The sequence below is a fragment of the Crocodylus porosus genome, unplaced genomic scaffold, assembly GCF_001723895.1.
Source record: "Crocodylus porosus isolate Cpor-Errol unplaced genomic scaffold, CroPor_comp1, whole genome shotgun sequence".
NCBI classification, from domain to species: Eukaryota; Metazoa; Chordata; order Crocodylia; family Crocodylidae; genus Crocodylus; species Crocodylus porosus.
Window position 1 is genome coordinate 56330218 of NW_017728909.1, and position 6488 is coordinate 56336705.

General features: G+C 39.0%; 1 long non-coding RNA gene across 1 annotated transcript; it reads left to right on the top strand.

Annotated features, from left to right (window-relative positions):
* The first annotated feature begins 4409 nt into the window (after nucleotides 1-4409).
* Nucleotides 4410-5952, top strand: LOC109308225. Its single transcript, XR_002100555.1, has 2 exons — nucleotides 4410-4558; nucleotides 5860-5952. It is a non-coding gene; the product is annotated as an uncharacterized LOC109308225 (long non-coding RNA).
* The last annotated feature ends 536 nt before the right edge of the window (nucleotides 5953-6488 follow it).

The following is a 6488-nucleotide window of genomic DNA, read 5'->3' on the forward strand; positions in this document are numbered from 1 at the left end:
CGGAGAACAGATTTAGGTTGGACATTAGAAAAAACTTCTTCACAGTAAGGATTGCCAGAATCTGGAACGGGCTTCCAAGGGAGGGGGTGTTCTAACATACCCTGGGGGTTAGGTGGAGACTGAACAAGCATGTAGCTGGGGTTGTCTGGCCCTAGCTCTCTTTCTTGCCCAGGGCAGGGATCGGACTTGATAACCTACTGACATCCCTTCTGGCTCTAATATCTATTAATCTATGAATCGTTCTTCATTTTATTTATCGATTGAGCAACTGTTCTCCAAGCTCTTCCAAAAAAAGTGCCATCTTCTTAAGTCTGATCTTTTTTTCCAGTTTACATTGTGGCCTAGCAAAATGATGAGGTGGCAATAGCAACCACATCCAGCATATTGAAAAATAGTGTCATTGGCCACCTGTTGATTTTCCATCTTCAGGTGGTCATATGGATTAAGTGGTCAAGGTTATCCACCCCACCCTTGTTTTTATTGTAGTCATGGATGGTGTCTGGTTTTCTATGCTCTCCACCCACTGACAGATCATGGTGTATGCTTGACAGCAACAGCACAACTTTGGACTTCTCTGGAACATAGGAAACTAGGTTGAATTACCCACTAAAAGCAAAAATGGATGGAAAAAGTTTCCCTTCTTTGATTTGATTGCATTTTGTTTGGGATATCGACCTTGTTTTTCTGAATCATACCCACATAAGTCAAGTCCTGCTATAGCACATTGATTTGCTCCCTTCAACTAGTACTCTTTGGGTCCGACCCCATAGTCAGTTGCCTAGCCATCAGACTGTATGATGATCTAGGTCACAGTTCTCCAGCATAACCATGAGAACATCATGGGGAACTAGGTCAAAGTCCTTCCTGAAGTCCAGATAAATGTTGTCCACATCATCTACCTGTCCAGAGCATATGTTACCTCATCATAGAAGGAGATGAGGTTGATCAGGCAAGATCAACCATGTTGGCTGGCATTCAAAAAGTTAACTTCCATTTTTTGGCATTAATGGATCCCTTGACAATTTTCTCCAGAATTTTTCCAAGGTCAGATGTCAGACTGATTGGTCTGTAGTCCTCCCTTTCTTGTAGATAGGGACCATGTTGGCTCTTTTTCAATTATTGAGGACCTCACCCGAGCACCATGATTTTTCAAATATCCATGCCAAGGGAGATGCAATGATGTCTGCCAGCTCTTTCAAGACCCTCAGGTGCATTTTTTTGGGGCCCATGGACTTGTGAATATCCCATTTCTCAAGGTGTTCCCTCACCTGATCAACATTGATTTTTGGCCTGTCACACGCTCTGAAGCTGGTTTTTTCCATTCCTGGCAGTGTGATCCTCATGGGAGGATGAAAAAATGATGCCAAAAAGTAATTTAGATTGTCCCTTCCTTGGGCACCTGATGTCAGATGCCCTGCTGGATCTTTCAGGGGCCCAATACTGTCCTTGTTCTTTTTCCTACTTCCCACATATCTAAAGAAGGACTTTTTGTTGTCCTTGATCCCCATAGTAAGTCTAAGTCCAGTTTGTGCCTTGGCTTTTCTTGACCACTCTGCAGGTGCAGATGAGTGTACAGTAATCCTCTTTGGTAACGCTTCCTGTTTTCCAGCTGGTGTAGGCTACTCTTTTGAGCTTAATGAGGTCCAACAGTTCCTTATTCATCCATAGGGGCTTCCTTGCTCATTGACTACATTTCTTGTGAGAAGGGATGGCTTTGCCTGTGCTTCAAGGATTATGTTTTTGAGTAATGACCGTTTCTCATGTACTCCCTTTTTTGGAGGGGTATGGCCTCTGATTGCCTGATTGACCTGTTGTCTCAGTTTCCAGAAGTTGGCTTTCCCAAACTTAAAGACTTCTGTTTTACTGAGGGGTTTGCCTGCTCTTCAGTGAACTAAGAAGCTGACCAACTCATGGTTACTGTCACCAAACCTCCCCTCGATCCACAGATCACTCATCAGGTCCTCCCCTTTGGCCAGGACCAGATTCAGCAATGCCTTTCCCCTAGCCAGCCCATAGTCCTCCTGGGTTAGGTAGGGATCATGGATACACATGAAAAAAACTACGCGACTTGTCAAATTTAGCTGTGTGATCATCCCAACAGATGTCTGGAAAGTTAAAGTTTCCCATGATGATCAAGCATCAGGAGTGTGCAGCGTCAACCAGTTCCCTAATGAATTCCTGATCTAGGTTTTCCTCTTGGTGGTGGTGGTGGGGATTATAGTAGACTCCTACAAGTAAGTCACCTTCCCTGTGTTCTCCTTGTATCTTGACCCAGAGGGTCTCAAGGTGCCCTTCCTGGTTTGGAAACTCAATCTGCAGGGAGGTAAGCTGATCTTTGACATAGAGCAAAACACCCCCAACCCTCTTCCCCACACAGTCTCTCCTATACACAGTGTAACCTTCTACTGCCACAGACCAATAATATGTGGAGTCCCACCAGGTCTCCATAATTCCTACAAGGTTGTAGTCATTATCACAAAGGAGAAGGGCCAGTTTCTCATGCTCGTTTCTCAAGTTCCTGGCATTTGTGTACAGGCAGTTAAGTCTGCCATATGAAGACCAATGCTTCCCTGAGGGGTTTAGCAGGATCTTTCCTTGAGCTACCCAAGTTATTGGTAGTGCAGCTGACATGACCTGGGGTGAAACTGTTAGTAGGCCACCCGTCCCCCAGCACTCTCAGTTTAAAGCCCTGTCAAGAAGGTCACCCATTCTGGCCAAGAAGAGCTTCTTCTATATTTCTTCTCTGCTGGCCCTTTACTCCTTGTCCTCACTTCCAACAAAGGCAGGGCAAACTATCTTCTATGTTATGGAAGGGGTGGGTGAGGCAGAGTTTTGACATGAGAAAAGAGAGCAGAGGTGGATTTGGGAGTGACAAAGGTTTTCTTTTTTGCAAAGGGTGTTTTGATGACCTTGCATTCTGCAAACAAAGTGGTTAGCAAAAGGGATTACCACATCTTCTGGAAAAGCAGAGTGTAGGATGGCCCTCCATTAGTTACCCACAGTGGATACCCACAGTGGACATGAATGAGGTGTGAATGAATACTGACCTTTCAGATGCATCCACCCAAAGTGGCCAAACAGGTCTAGGCCTGTCATTTATACACAAATTCCGGTTAACAAGTTACCCCAATGCATTAACAGGGTCGTTGGGTAAGTTGTTACCCCATATGGAAAAACACATTCACACCTGGGGTAACATTTTACCCTGGGCAGTTTTTCATCCACAAAGATCAAACCACTCATGTAAGCTGGCTGTTCTTTGGGAATATTGTGCACTGCAGTGCCAGTGACAATGTCCTAAAAAGAAAAATGTTTAGAATTAATTAATTTTAAGATCCTGCACAAAATACCTGTCTGGGGTAAGAAATTACCTGATGGGAATGTATGAAGGTTAAAGCTACTGAATCATCCATAATTAATACCAATGTGTTTCTGCTGCTTTTCTTGCCTATTGTCATTATTAGTCCTCAGGAGCTTTTGTCATGAATGTGCTCAGTTGTACTGTCCCTCTGAGTGGCATAGACAATGTGGTTGTCCTTTATGCAAAGTCACCATTTTCAAAAACAGGCAGTGTATTGAAGCTATGTGACTACTTCTTTTCCTGGCATGCCATATTTCTAAGGAGTGGATCCTGCCAATACCTGTGGGATAAGGTTATTGCTTTCAAGAGCATTTCTAACCTGTTGCATAGGTTAACATTTAACCATATAGCTATGCTGTCTGCATCTAACAACAGCTATGTAAGATAAGTACAAACAACTGGGTAGAACCCAAGACGAGAACATTTCCTCCTTTGGTCCTGCAAAGGAAGAGTAAGTTACTTCTTTATGATCACACAGGATGTCAGTGTCTAGGCAATGTGTTGAACTGGGGCCTCCTAAACGTCAAGCTAAGTCTTGTAGGTCTTGGACATCTTTCCTCCTAGACGAAAAGATTATTCTGAGGTTAAACTTTGTGACAGAAGAATGGGGTACCTCTAGTTCTACCAAAACATTTTCATTTAGCCTTAGAACATTACATAATGCATTTCTGTTTTCTCACTTATAAGATTAAGTAATAAACTTACTTAACTTGCATGAAAGTTTGCAGAACAATGAAATCTAATGGAAAAAAAATGAAATCTGATCTTTGAATGGAATGCAGTCTTAAAATTTAAGGTACTTATATAATTTATATTAAACAATTACATAATGCCAATGCTTGCTAAAAGTTTGATTGGGACAGAATTTGTAAAAAATCACACTAACAGAATGTGAAGTGTAGCGTAATCAAATTTTATTATGATATTTGTTATTGATAATGTTCAAAACATTGCTGAATATTGGTAGAAGTAATCATAAAAAGTGCATCTTCTATTACACTTTTTCTTCCTTGAAATGCAGTATGAGATTATTTCATCTGAGGTGAAAAGTATGTTAATAGAAATTTGTTCAAATTAAGAACTAATTTAGAATAATTGAAAATGTGCTGTATTAATTTGACTTCAGTGAGAGCTCCAAGTTCCAAGTCTAGAACAACTGCAGGATGATTTCCCAACATGTTATTCATTGCAACATAGGTGAGTAAGATTTTTTTTAAACTACATGATGTTTTAGTTGAGAGTTCCTTTGATTGATACTGGTAGTCATCTTATATATTTTCCAGACACAGGGTTTCAAAGACACATAGAGGACACATTTAATGGCAAAATATTTTTAGAGTAAATTTCACCCAATGGTTGTCATAAAAATATTACTAACAAGCTTACAGTGACAACGTATTTAGCAGATTTGATTTGTGTAGTTTTAGACCTTGATATTTCTGTATTTAAAAGCGCACTCTTCCTTGTAGCTAGGGTAAAAACACCAACCTTCTATTTGCCAGTTGAAACTAAAATGATAACTTGCATAGGCCTAATTATGTTAAAAATCATGCATTGGTTGATTGACAGAATAATTTATAAACAGATATATGCAAGCCATCATTTGGAGGTGATAGAATATTATTGTGCACAGTGTCTCCTGGTATTTCTTTATGATCTATTTTAAATTCTAAAACTGCCAGAAAGGACCTTGCTGGTCAACTTTATATTACTTGAAATATTTTGACTTTTGTGTCAGCTAAAAGAAATCTCAAACTCTTTCAATGTGATATACTGCCTGATAGAATGAAAATTTCACTCATGCCCTTTATTTTCCAAAAAAGGCCTCAAATATGGCACAAGTAATTTTTCACAACAAGTAAATACAAGTGTGAATTCCAGGCAGAGCTAATTGTACTCATGCTTCATCAATTCAGATATTTAAATGTCTAATTTAGGGGAAGAATCATGTAGCTAGGGCTTTTTAGCAAGTGGCATTGTGAAACAATTTGAGGCTAATTAATAACTGTGACCAAAATGTGTAATTCCCAATTTCAAAACAAAACAAAAGAAAACAAAACAAATAAATATGTGGGGCTCTTATTGTTACTATAATTTTTTTTCTCCACAGGAGAATGAGCACCAGACTTTAAAATTCTGTATTTCAGTAAATCATTAGAGATTTAACATAGTTGGGCAAAAAAATGTGTGAAGTGTTTTTTTATACTCCAGGAAATCTCTCACAATTTAATATGCTGTGTTTCCATGAGATACATGTCTCCAAGGAAACAGAATTCTGAAGCCCCTGAAGAGGCTTCTAATATATCAGGTACAGTAAAGTAAATTCATCATAGAATTCCCCTATCTATACCAAACTGAAGTCAACTCCCTATGCAATCATCAAAATGTTAAACGATAAACTTTCAGACGCAATGATTGCAGAGATTACTTGTAAAAGAAGGAAAGTATGATATGGTCTTTTATTGAAATTCTTCTTATCATGCTCTTTTAATTTTTAGCAACTGGGAAAGAAACAGACTTGGAATCACCTCTTCCTCATATTTCCAGGAAGGATCTCCCGTGTATTTTCAGTTCCTTCATCACTAAAGTTTTCAGTTCATTCATGGCTAAGGTTTAAAAAGTGGAAAACAAGGTCTGACTGACAGTACCAGCAGCCACTGGATGCTATTTTAGATTCTTTCCTTATCCAATCCAATTTAGTGTGCAGTTTTCTGGGTTAATCAGGTTTGTGATACTGCAGTCTCAGAGTTTAATCCTATGCTTTAAATGTTTTGATATAAAATTTATAATCTGTATTAAGTATCACAGATTTGAAAGTCTGGCACCAGTATGAAGATTGTATACCCCAAGAGTAAAAAAATTCCAACTGCTTAAAAAATTACATTATTGTTTCTAATCGCATCATGTATTTAAATATAAGGTTTAGTTTTAAAATATTAATCATGTTGTTTTTCACATGCCTTATGATATTGTTCACCTTTGATGGGAAACTGCCATTTCCAAATTGTATGTGATAGCAGCTGCAAAACCTGTGTTAAATACATTAGCGTGTTTATTGTTAGTCTTCCCATTCATGGATCAGAAAGAACTTCACTTACCTTATTTTAGCTTATAGAGCATGGAGATT